The sequence below is a fragment of the Sander lucioperca genome, chromosome 14 (assembly GCF_008315115.2).
Source record: "Sander lucioperca isolate FBNREF2018 chromosome 14, SLUC_FBN_1.2, whole genome shotgun sequence".
Lineage (NCBI taxonomy): Eukaryota > Metazoa > Chordata > Actinopteri > Perciformes > Percidae > Sander > Sander lucioperca.
Window position 1 is genome coordinate 22,986,392 of NC_050186.1, and position 11,536 is coordinate 22,997,927.

The 11,536-nt window shown below is 42.6% G+C and overlaps 3 non-coding genes across 3 annotated transcripts; all 3 read left to right on the forward strand.

Moving 5' to 3' along the window:
• Positions 1–4,677: 4,677 nt before the first annotated feature.
• trnal-uag lies at positions 4,678–4,759 on the forward strand. Its single transcript has one exon. It is a non-coding gene; the product is annotated as a tRNA-Leu (tRNA).
• Positions 4,760–5,825: 1,066 nt separating this feature from the next.
• Positions 5,826–5,907, forward strand: trnal-aag. The gene has a single exon. It is a non-coding gene; the product is annotated as a tRNA-Leu (tRNA).
• A 5,252-nt stretch (positions 5,908–11,159) lies between these two features.
• Positions 11,160–11,241, forward strand: trnal-uag. Its single transcript has one exon. It is a non-coding gene; the product is annotated as a tRNA-Leu (tRNA).
• Positions 11,242–11,536: the final 295 nt, after the last annotated feature.

The window sequence follows — 11,536 nt, forward strand, 5'->3', positions numbered from 1 at the left end:
GGGACTTGCCTAGAAGTTACATGGGATCCATAATAATGCAGTTTGGAAACAAACCTGAAATAAATAATTAAAAACAGTCAGTCCATCCATTGTCCTCTTCACTGGCTAATTTACTCAAACATCAGACGTTGGACCAACTGAAGAAGGCAGCGCAATCTACCGTACCAACCAATGATCTTGTGCGTTTGTACTCACATAAATACATTAAATGGGGGTATCTATCCTTCAAAGTTATATAATACATACTGTGTGAAATAACTATAACTATATACTTAAAGTACCAAAAGTAAAAGTACTTATTATGCAGAAGGGCCCATTCCAGAATACATATTATGTTATTGGATTATCTGTTTCCCGTGTCTCTCTGTGTGTCTGTGTCGTTGCCGTGGTGATTCCCTCACACTCCTGATTGGTGCCAAGCTGATTCACCTGCTCCCAGCTGCACACCTGCAACCCATCCACTAATCAACTCTGCACTACATCAACCAGTCACTGCAGGTCACACTCTTGGCTCAGCTACAGTGGTAGTGGCATGGATTAGTCACTGGAATTGTGCATTTGTTACAGGTCTCGGACTGAGAACCCATAGACAGATATGATTCCTGTGAAACAGGAAAAAGAATGACAGTCGACAATTACTCCTTTCACATTTTAATGTCAATACAAAGATTCCAAAATATCAAAGATAAACAAAATACCTCTGCTAGTTACAAACTCTATATCTATCACATGAAACAAATTCCATTTAAAATTCTAAATCATGTGTACTACTACATTAATGTATCCTCATTCAGTCCTTTAACTGAGCTAGTATTTTCATTTAGTTATGTTTCTATTTGTCCTATCGCAAACTATTTAATAATTTTTCTTCTTCAGTCACACACTTTGCCGCTAAAAAGGTTGTTCAAATGACATTATGTATTTTTGCTACAATGCTAACGTCACTACAATGCTTCTAATGTTACTACTAAAACAGAAATGTATCATGAAGTAGACCACAGAAGAAAATCACCATCAGAATATATTGGAGGCACGTTGTGTGTGTTTGAATGGAGTAAACCTCCACGATCTACTCGACTTGGCGACCTATGTAGCGAGGTGGGTTTGATCAGGGTAGACTAGGGTTGATTTCAATGTGAATTGCGCACGGGGTAGGGCAAATTATGTGATTGGTTGAAAATGACAGTGGGGCAGTCAAGCACCCTAATAGATGAATCAAATTCTTGCATTACGTTGTGCATGAATGCCAGGATGCGTTCAGCTACAGTACAGTCCACATTTTCTGCATCACTTGCACCACACACAAATGTCCAGATGATACTGGGGCAGTCCTCCTTTCCCAGGGATACAAAATAAGACTTTCAAGCTGGCCAACACTCTAAAATCATCTATCGCTGGCAGCAAAGACAGCCAGCGTGTGGGGGCATGCCTCAGAATCTCCCTGTATTTTGTATTAGTAAATTCACAGTAGAAATAAGTACTCTTATTAAGTACTGTCTTCATCCTCCTTATCACATATTTGACACTCTCGTTTGTACTTTTTGTGTATTTGGTGCAAAACAACTCCAGTGAAAATGTTTCTGTGTCTAATCTTAAAGTCTAAATTGAACATTGCTGGAGAGATATATGGGACATTTATGTTCCTCCATATTCTGTTTAGCTCTCCATCTGGGAAGGTTTTTTCTCATGCTTTTTCTGCCGTAGGCACTTTAATAACTTTCTTGATCAATATACTATACCAGCCTTTTGGTCCCTATCTTGCACCCAGCGCAATTGACTTTGTACACCGACGCATGTATCATTCCGATTTTGCACCCAACGCAAAGCAGACTTTTCCCTCCACAGACGCACGCTGTTAAATTTGGGAAAAAATTAGCCCTCGCGGAGGCGGTTCAGCAAAAAGAGGAGGCGTGTTCAGGCACAAACGTTCCCTGGTGCTATTTTGCAGTTTCAGAAAACAATCCGCCACTGACTAGGAAAAACCTAGTCTAAAGTCAGTGGCGCGTTGTTCAGATACTGTTTTAAGGGTGCATGCTTGGCCATAATGTAGAGTGTGCACAACGCATACACTTGTCTCCTCTCATCTCACGGACCCAGCAGTTCCTATTTTTGCAAAGCATACATATGTACGAGGGAAAATATTACCACACGAGGGAAATCATTGTGGTGTCCATGAAGATGTGAAAAAGCGAGGCATAAATCTAGCATACACATTTACCCAAATTATCCAGGGTAATTGATGACGGATCAAACTAACCTGTTTGACCAATAATGATAAGACACATAGGTGTATATAAGGACACCTGACAAAGTGGGTTGTCCGTCGAGAACCAGGAAACAAAATTCTGAAGACTGCAAAATCACCTTTTACCATCATGTAAGTTTATTAAAAACCTTACTAATTTCAACTTACCAGCTAAGTTGCGCTTGCTCATAATTTTTCTATTGCACAGTGAGATGGAGTACATCTTGGGACAGAGATTTAGATGCAGGAGGGAGAGGGTCTACCGGCCCAGACAGACCTATCTCTCCCTCAGTGAGGAAGAATGTAAGCGTAAGCTACGCCTGACCTGTCAGGCTGTGACAGATGTCTGCCATCTCCTGGCAGATGAGCTAGGGACTGATGCACTCTGTCCCTATGCCTTCCCCGTTGCAGTGAAAGTTACAGCGGCAACTGCATTTCTGTGTCTGGGTCGTTCCAGCACCCCCTGAGCTCCATTGGAGGCATTTCCCGATCTGCCATAAGTTTGGCTATACATGCAGTTACATCAGGTCTAGTCCGACATGCTGGGGAATACATCCAGTTCTCCGTCACACCTGACAGCCAGGAAAAGAGCGAAGCAGGCGTTTTGGGCGAAGTATGGGTTCCCTGGTGTCCTTGGTGCGATAGACTGCACCCATGTGCAGTTACGTCCCCCATCAGAAAACGCACTGATATACATCAACCGCAAGGGAACCCATTCGATCAACATTCAAGTCATTTGCGATGCTACTTGTAAAATCACCCATGTCTTTGTGAATTACCCTGGCTCAAACCGCGACTCATTTATACTGGCAAACTCTGCCATTCCTGCCATCTTCGAGGGGAATCCCCCCTTGGATGGGTGGCTGTTAGGGGATAACAGCTATCCGTTAAAGACATGGCTGATGACACCATTTATTATGCCAGCAACAGAGAATGCTATTTAATCGAAAACAAACACACAGTATAACTGAACCAACATTCGGCCTACTGAAAATGCGCTTCAGGTGTTTGGATAGGTCAGGAGGCACTTTACAGTAACTGTACTGTACTCAAAAAACACCTGCCTAGGGAGGCATCCTTACCAGATGCCCGAACCACCTCAACTGGCTCCTTTCGACGCGAAGGAGCAGCGGCTCTACTCCGAGCTCCTCACGGATGACTGAGCTTCTCACCCTATCTCTAAGGGAGACACCAGCCACCCTTCTGAGGAAACCCATTTTGGCCGCTTGTACCCTGGATCTCGTTCTTTCGGTCATGACCCAGCCTTCATGACCATAGGTGAGGGTAGGAACGAAAACTGACCGGTAGATTGAGAGCTTTGCCTTCTGGCTCAGCTCTCTTTTCGTCACAATGGTGCGATAAATTGAATGTAATACCGCACCCGCTGCACCGATTCTCCGACCAATCTCCCGCTCCATTGTCCCCTCACTCGCGAACAAGACCCCAAGGTACTTGAACTCCTTCACTTGGGGTAAGGACTCATTCCCTACCTGGAGAAGGCACTCCATCGGTTTCCTGCTGAGAACCATGGCCTCAGATTTAGAAGTGCTGATCCTCATCCCAGCCGCTTCACACTCGGCTGCGAACCAATCCAGTGAGTGCTGAAGGTCACAGGCCATCAGGACCACATCATCTGCAAAAAGCAGAGATGAGATCCCCAGCCCACCGAACTGCAACCCCTCTCCACCCCGACTACGCCTCGATATCCTGTCCATAAATATTACAAACAGGATTGGTGACAAAGCGCAGCCCTGGCGGAGGCCAACCCTCACCTAAAACGAGTCCGACTTACTGCCGAGAACCCGGACACAGCTCTCGCTTTGGTCGTACAGAGATTGGATGGCCCTGAGACGAGAACCCCTCACCCCATACTCCCGCAGCACCTCCCACAGTATCTCCCGGGGGACCCGGTCATACGCCTTCTCCAAATCCACGAAACACACGTAGACCGGTTGGCAGCAGGATCCTTGCGAGAGTAAAGATCTGGTCCATTGTTCCACGACCAGGACGGAATCCACATTGTTCCTCTTCAATCTGAGGTTCGACTATCGGCCAAACCTTCCTTTCCAGCATCTTGGAGTAGACTTTACCAGGGAGGCTGAGAAGTGTGATACCCCTGTAATTGGCACACACTCTCTGGTCCCCCTTTTTGAAAAGGGGGACCACCACCCCGGTCTGCCACTCCTTAGGCACCGTCCCAGACTTCCACGCAATGTTGAAGAGGCGTGTCAACCAAGACAGCCCCTCCACACCCAGAGCCTTGAGCATTTCTGGACGGATCTCATCAATCCCAGTGGAGTTGTTTGACTACGTCAGTGACTTACGCCTGGGAAATTGACAACATGTATTAATAAAGTATTGGCTCACTGATAACAAGTGTACTCTTAGTTACGGTCCCAGTGTGTGTCACCATGTAGAGACTGATGCACGCAGGTAGTGTGGCCGAGTGGTCTAAGGCGCTGGATTTAGGCTCCAGTCTCTCTGGAGGCGTGGGTTCAAATCCCACCACTGCCATTTGCGAATGTCACATATCAAGTAAAGCAACTTATCTGATTGCCTGACATACCTACATGTTGCACAGGACTCTTATAACATAGCTTGGTGAAGCAACTAAAATGATAAGTGGCAACTTTGTACACTCCGTGCTGACTCCATCGTTTATATCTGTACTCGCATTGCCCTGTTTCAACAGACCACACACATCACAAGTGTTCAATGTGAAATACTCATTCATTGCCACAAGTGTCTAATGTCAACTAAACATTTATTATGGACTCGAAAACACTCCTAAACCAGAGGTTGATTAAAAGTATCGTCTGCTAATATAAATGCGTTGGATCGCATTACCATGTTTTTACAAGATTAACAGTCCATTTGCAATCAAAAAATGTATGTCCTACTGTTTTTGGGAACAATTGTTGGCAGTGGGCAGGGGTAATGGCTCTTTACAGTGAATATGCAAAAGTAGTTGTTCACAAGTCAGCCCAGGTAAATGCACGGCCGTACACATGCACACACAGACCTAAACCTACTTGCTGCTGGTTACAATATACTGGATCGCCATCTCTGCTAATGATGCTTTAGATCAGCTGATCTGTACTTTCTTCGTTTCTGTTGCCAGAAGTGTCTAAAGTGAAATGTCTCCACCTGCTAAAGGCTCCACCCTTAATGACATGACGTTCCTCATTCTGACAATCACTTTTGATCACATCAAGTGATTTTTTTATGTACCTATCACAAACACTTTCACCTGCTCCACTGTTTTTGGACAATTCATTTGCAATCAAAAAATGTATGTCCTACTGTTTTTGGAACAATACTTGGTAGTGGGAGGGGTAATGGCTCTTTACAGTGAATATGCAAAAGGAGATGTTCACAAGATCAGCCCAGGTAAATGCTCGGCCCATATTTACACAGACCTGCTTGTTACAATATTCTAAAATAAATAATGCCAGAGAAATAAGACAAAGAGTGAAGGGTGTTGATAACATGTATTAATAAAGTATTGGCTCACTGATAACAAGTGTACTCTTAGTTACGGTCCCAGTGTGTGTCACCATGTAGAGAGCTATTGCACGCAGGTAGTGTGGCCGAGTGGTCTAAGGCGCTGGATTAAGGCTCCAGTCTCTCTGGAGGCGTGGGTTCAAATCCCACCACTGCCATTTGCGAATGTCACATATCAAGTAAAGCAACTTATCTGATTGCCTGACATACCTACATGTTGCACAGGACTCTTATAACATAGCTTGGTGAAGCAACTAAAATGATAAGTGGCAACTTTGTACACTCCGTGCTGACTCCATCGTTTATATCTGTACTCGCATTGCCCTGTTTTCAACAGACCACACAATCACAAGTGTTCAATGTGAAATACTCATTCATTGCCACAAGTGTCTAATGTCAACTAAACATTTATTATGGACTCGAAAACACTCCTAAACCAGAGGTTGATTAAAAGTATCGTCTGCTAATATAAATGCGTTGGATCGCATTACCATGTTTTTACAAGATTAACAGTCCATTTGCAATCAAAAAATGTATGTCCTACTGTTTTTGGAACAATTGTTGGCAGTGGCAGGGGTAATGGCTCTTTACAGTGAATATGCAAAAGTAGTTGTTCACAGGTTAAGCCCAGGTAAATGCAAGGCCGTTACACATGCACACACAGACCTAATCCCAATTACTTGATGCTGGTTAGAATATCTCTCGCAGATTTCAGCCATAATATTATCTAAGTAGTATGTGTTTCATGATTGTACTTTTGTTTTTTAATGGTAAATGAACATATTTATATGTCTCCACCTGCTAAAGGCTCCACCCTTAACGACATGACGTTACTCATTCTGACAATCCCTTTTGATCACATCAAGTGATTTGTTATGTACCTATCACAAACACTTTCACCTGCTCCACTGTTTTTGGACAATTCATTTGCAATCAAAAAATGTATGTCCTACTGTTTTTGGAACAATACTTGGTAGTGGGAGGGGTAATGGCTCTTTACAGTGAATATGCAAAAGGAGATGTTCACAAGATCAGCCCAGGTAAATGCTCGGCCCATATTTACACAGACCTAAACCTACTCACTTGCTGCTGGTTACAACATTCTAAAATAAATAATGCCAGAGAAATAAGACAAAGAGTGAAGGGTGTTGATTTTCCAACCCTTGCACCTAAAAAGACGAGCAGAGTGGCGCAGCGGAAGCGTGCTGGGCCCATAACCCAGAGGTCGATGGATCGAAACCATCCTCTGCTAATTGCAATGCTTTAGATCAGCATGAAGTCTGTATCCTTTCTATCGCTATATCTCTCTTGCCACAAGTGTCTAAAGTGAAATGTCTCCACCTGCTGAAGGCTCCACCCTTAATGACATGACGTTACTCATTCTGACAATCGCTTTTGATCACATCAAGTGATTTTTTATGTACCTATCACAAACACTTTCACCTGCTCCACTGTTTTTGGACAATTCATTTGCAATCAAAAAATGTATGTCCTACTGTTTTTGGAACAATACTTGGTAGTGGGAGGGGTAATGGCTCTTTACAGTGAATATGCAAAAGGAGATGTTCACAAGATCAGCCCAGGTAAATGCTCGGCCCATATTTACACAGACCTAAACCTACTCACTTGCTGCTGGTTACAATATATATGGATCGAAACCATCCTCTGCTAATTGCAATGCTTTAGATCAGCATGAAGTCTGTATCCTTTCTATCGCTATATCTCTGTTGCCACAAGTGTCTAAAGTGAAATGTCTCCACCTGCTAAAGGCTCCACCCTTAATGACATGACGTTACTCATTCTGACAATCCCTTTTGATCACATCAAGTGATTTGTTATGTACCTATCACAAACACTTTCACCTGCTCCACTGTTTTTGGACAATTCATTTGCAATCAAAAAATGTATGTCCTACTGTTTTTGGAACAATACTTGGTAGTGGGAGGGGTAATGGCTCTTTACAGTGAATATGCAAAAGGAGATGTTCACAAGATCAGCCCAGGTAAATGCTCGGCCCATATTTACACAGACCTAAACCTACTCACTTGCTGCTGGTTACAATATATATGGATCGAAACCATCCTCTGCTAATTGCAATGCTTTAGATCAGCATGAAGTCTGTATCCTTTCTATCGCTATATCTCTGTTGCCACAAGTGTCTAAAGTGAAATGTCTCCACCTGCTAAAGGCTCCACCCTTAATGACATGACGTTACTCATTCTGACAATACCTTTTGATCACATCAAGTGATTTGTTATGTACCTATCACAAACACTTTCACCTGCTCCACTGTTTTTGGACAATTCATTTGCAATCAAAAAATGTATGTCCTACTGTTTTTGGAACAATACTTGGTAGTGGGAGGGGTAATGGCTCTTTACAGTGAATATGCAAAAGGAGATGTTCACAAGATCAGCCCAGGTAAATGCTCGGCCCATATTTACACAGACCTAAACCTACTCACTTGCTGCTGGTTACAATATTCTAAAATAAGTAATGCCAGAGAAATAAGACAAAGAGTGAAGGGTGTTGATTTTCCAACCCTTGCACCTAAAAAGACGAGCAGAGTGGCGCAGCGGAAGCGTGCTGGGCCCATAACCCAGAGGTCGATGGATTGAAACCATCCTCTGCTAATTGCAATGCTTTAGATCAGCATGAAGTCTGTATCCTTTCTATCGCTATATCTCTGTTGCCACAAGTGTCTAAAGTGAAATGTCTCCACCTGCTGAAGGCTCCACCCTTAATGACATGACGTTACTCATTCTGACAATCCCTTTTGATCGCATCAAGTGATTTTTTATGTACCTATCACAAACACTTTCACCTGCTCCACTGTTTTTGGACAATTCATTTGCAATCAAAAAATGTATGTCCTACTGTTTTGGGAACAATTGTTGGCAGTGGCAGGGGTAATGGCTCTTTACAGTGAATATGCAAAAGTAGTTGTTCACAGGTTAAGCCCAGGTAAATGCAAGGCCGTTACACATGCACACACAGACCTAATCCCAATTACTTGATGCTGGTTAGAATATCTCTCGCAGATTTCAGCCATAATATTATCTAAGTAGTATGTGTTTCATGATTGTACTTTTGTTTTTTAATGGTAAATGAACATATTTATATGTCTCCACCTGCTGAAGGCTCCACCCTTAATGACATGACGTTAATCATTTTGACAATCCCTTTTGATCACATCAAGTGATTTGTTATGTACCTATCACAAACACTTTCACCTGCTCCACTGTTTTTGGACAATTCATTTGCAATCAAAAAATGTATGTCCTACTGTTTTGGGAACAATTGTTGGCAATGGCAGGGGTAATGGCTCTTTACAGTGAATATGCAAAAGTAGTTGTTCACAGGTTAAGCCCAGGTAAATGCAAGGCCGTTACACATGCACACACAGACCTAATCCCAATTACTTGATGCTGGTTAGAATATCTCTCGCAGTGTCTAAAGTGAAATGTCTCCACCTGCTAAAGGCTCCACCCTTAATGACATGACGTTACTCATTCTGACAATCCCTTTTGATCACATCAAGTGATTTGTTATGTACCTATCACAAACACTTTCACCTGCTCCATTGTTTTTGGACAATTCATTTGCAATCAAAAAATGTATGTCCTACTGTTTTTGGAACAATACTTGGTAGTGGGAGGGGTAATGGCTCTTTACAGTGAATATGCAAAAGGAGATGTTCACAAGATCAGCCCAGGTAAATGCTCGGCCCATATTTACACAGACCTAAACCTACTCACTTGCTGCTGGTTACAATATATATGGATCGAAACCATCCTCTGCTAATTGGAATGCTTTAGATCAGCATGAAGTCTGTATCCTTTCTATCGCTATATCTCTGTTGCCACAAGTGTCTAAAGTGAAATGTCTCCACCTGCTAAAGGCTCCACCCTTAATGACATGACGTTACTCATTCTGACAATCCCTTTTGATCACATCAAGTGATTTGTTATGTACCTATCACAAACACTTTCACCTGCTCCACTGTTTTTGGACAATTCATTTGCAATCAAAAAATGTATGTCCTACTGTTTTTGGAACAATACTTGGTAGTGGGAGGGGTAATGGCTCTTTACAGTGAATATGCAAAAGGAGATGTTCACAAGATCAGCCCAGGTAAATGCTCGGCCCATATTTACACAGACCTAAACCTACTCACTTGCTGCTGGTTACAATATTCTAAAATAAATAATGCCAGAGAAATAAGACAAAGAGTGAAGGGTGTTGATTTTCCAACCCTTGCACCTAAAAAGACGAGCAGAGTGGCGCAGCGGAAGCGTGCTGGGCCCATAACCCAGAGGTCGATGGATCGAAACCATCCTCTGCTAATTGCAATGCTTTAGATCAGCATGAAGTCTGTATCCTTTCTATCGCTATATCTCTGTTGCCACAAGTGTCTAAAGTGAAATGTCTCCACCTGCTAAAGGCTCCACCCTTAATGACATGACGTTACTCATTCTGACAATCCCTTTTGATCACATCAAGTGATTTGTTATGTACCTATCACAAACACTTTCACCTGCTCCATTGTTTTTGGACAATTCATTTGCAATCAAAAAATGTATGTCCTACTGTTTTTGGAACAATACTTGGTAGTGGGAGGGGTAATGGCTCTTTACAGTGAATATGCAAAAGGAGATGTTCACAAGATCAGCCCAGGTAAATGCTCGGCCCATATTTACACAGACCTAAACCTACTCACTTGCTGCTGGTTACAATATTCTAAAATAAATAATGCCAGAGAAATAAGACAAAGAGTGAAGGGTGTTGTTTTTCAAACCCTTTCACCTAAAGAGACGAGCAGAGTGGCGCAGCGGAAGCGTGCTGGGCCCATAACCCAGAGGTCGATGGATCGAAACCATCCTCTGCTATTTGCAATGCTTTAGATCAGCATGATGTCTGTATCCTTTCTATCGCTATATCTCTGTTGCCACAAGTGTCTAAAGTGGAATGTCTCCACCTGCTAAAGGCTCCACCCTTAATGACATGACGTTACTCATTCTGACAATACCTTTTGATCACATCAAGTGATTTGTTATGTACCTATCACAAATACTTTCACCTGCTCCATTGTTTTTGGACAATTCATTTGCAATCAAAAAATTTATGTCCTACTGTTTTTGGAACAATACTTGGTAGTGGGAGGAGTAATGGCTCTTTACAGTGAATATGCAAAAGGAGATGTTCACAAGATCAGCCCAGGTAAATGCTCGGCCCATATTTACACAGACCTGCTTGTTACAATATTCTAAAATAAATAATGCCAGAGAAATAAGACAAAGAGTGAAGGGTGTTGATAACATGTATTAATAAAGTATTGGCTCACTGATAACAAGTGTACTCTTAGTTACGGTCCCAGTGTGTGTCACCATGTAGAGAACTGATGCACGCAGGTAGTGTGGCCGAGTGGTCTAAGGCGCTGGATTTAGGCTCCAGTCTCTCTGGAGGCGTGGGTTCAAATCCCACCACTGCCATTTGCGAATGTCACATATCAAGTAAAGCAACTTATCTGATTGCCTGACATACCTACATGTTGCACAGGACTCTTATAACATAGCTTGGTGAAGCAACTAAAATGATAAGTGGCAACTTTGTACACTCCGTGCTGACTCCATCGTTTATATCTGTACTCGCATTGCCCTGTTTTCAACAGACCACACAATCACAAGTGTTCAATGTGAAATACTCATTCATTGCCACAAGTGTCTAATGTCAACTAAACATTTATTATGGACTCGAAAACACTCCTAAACCAGAGGTTGATTAAAA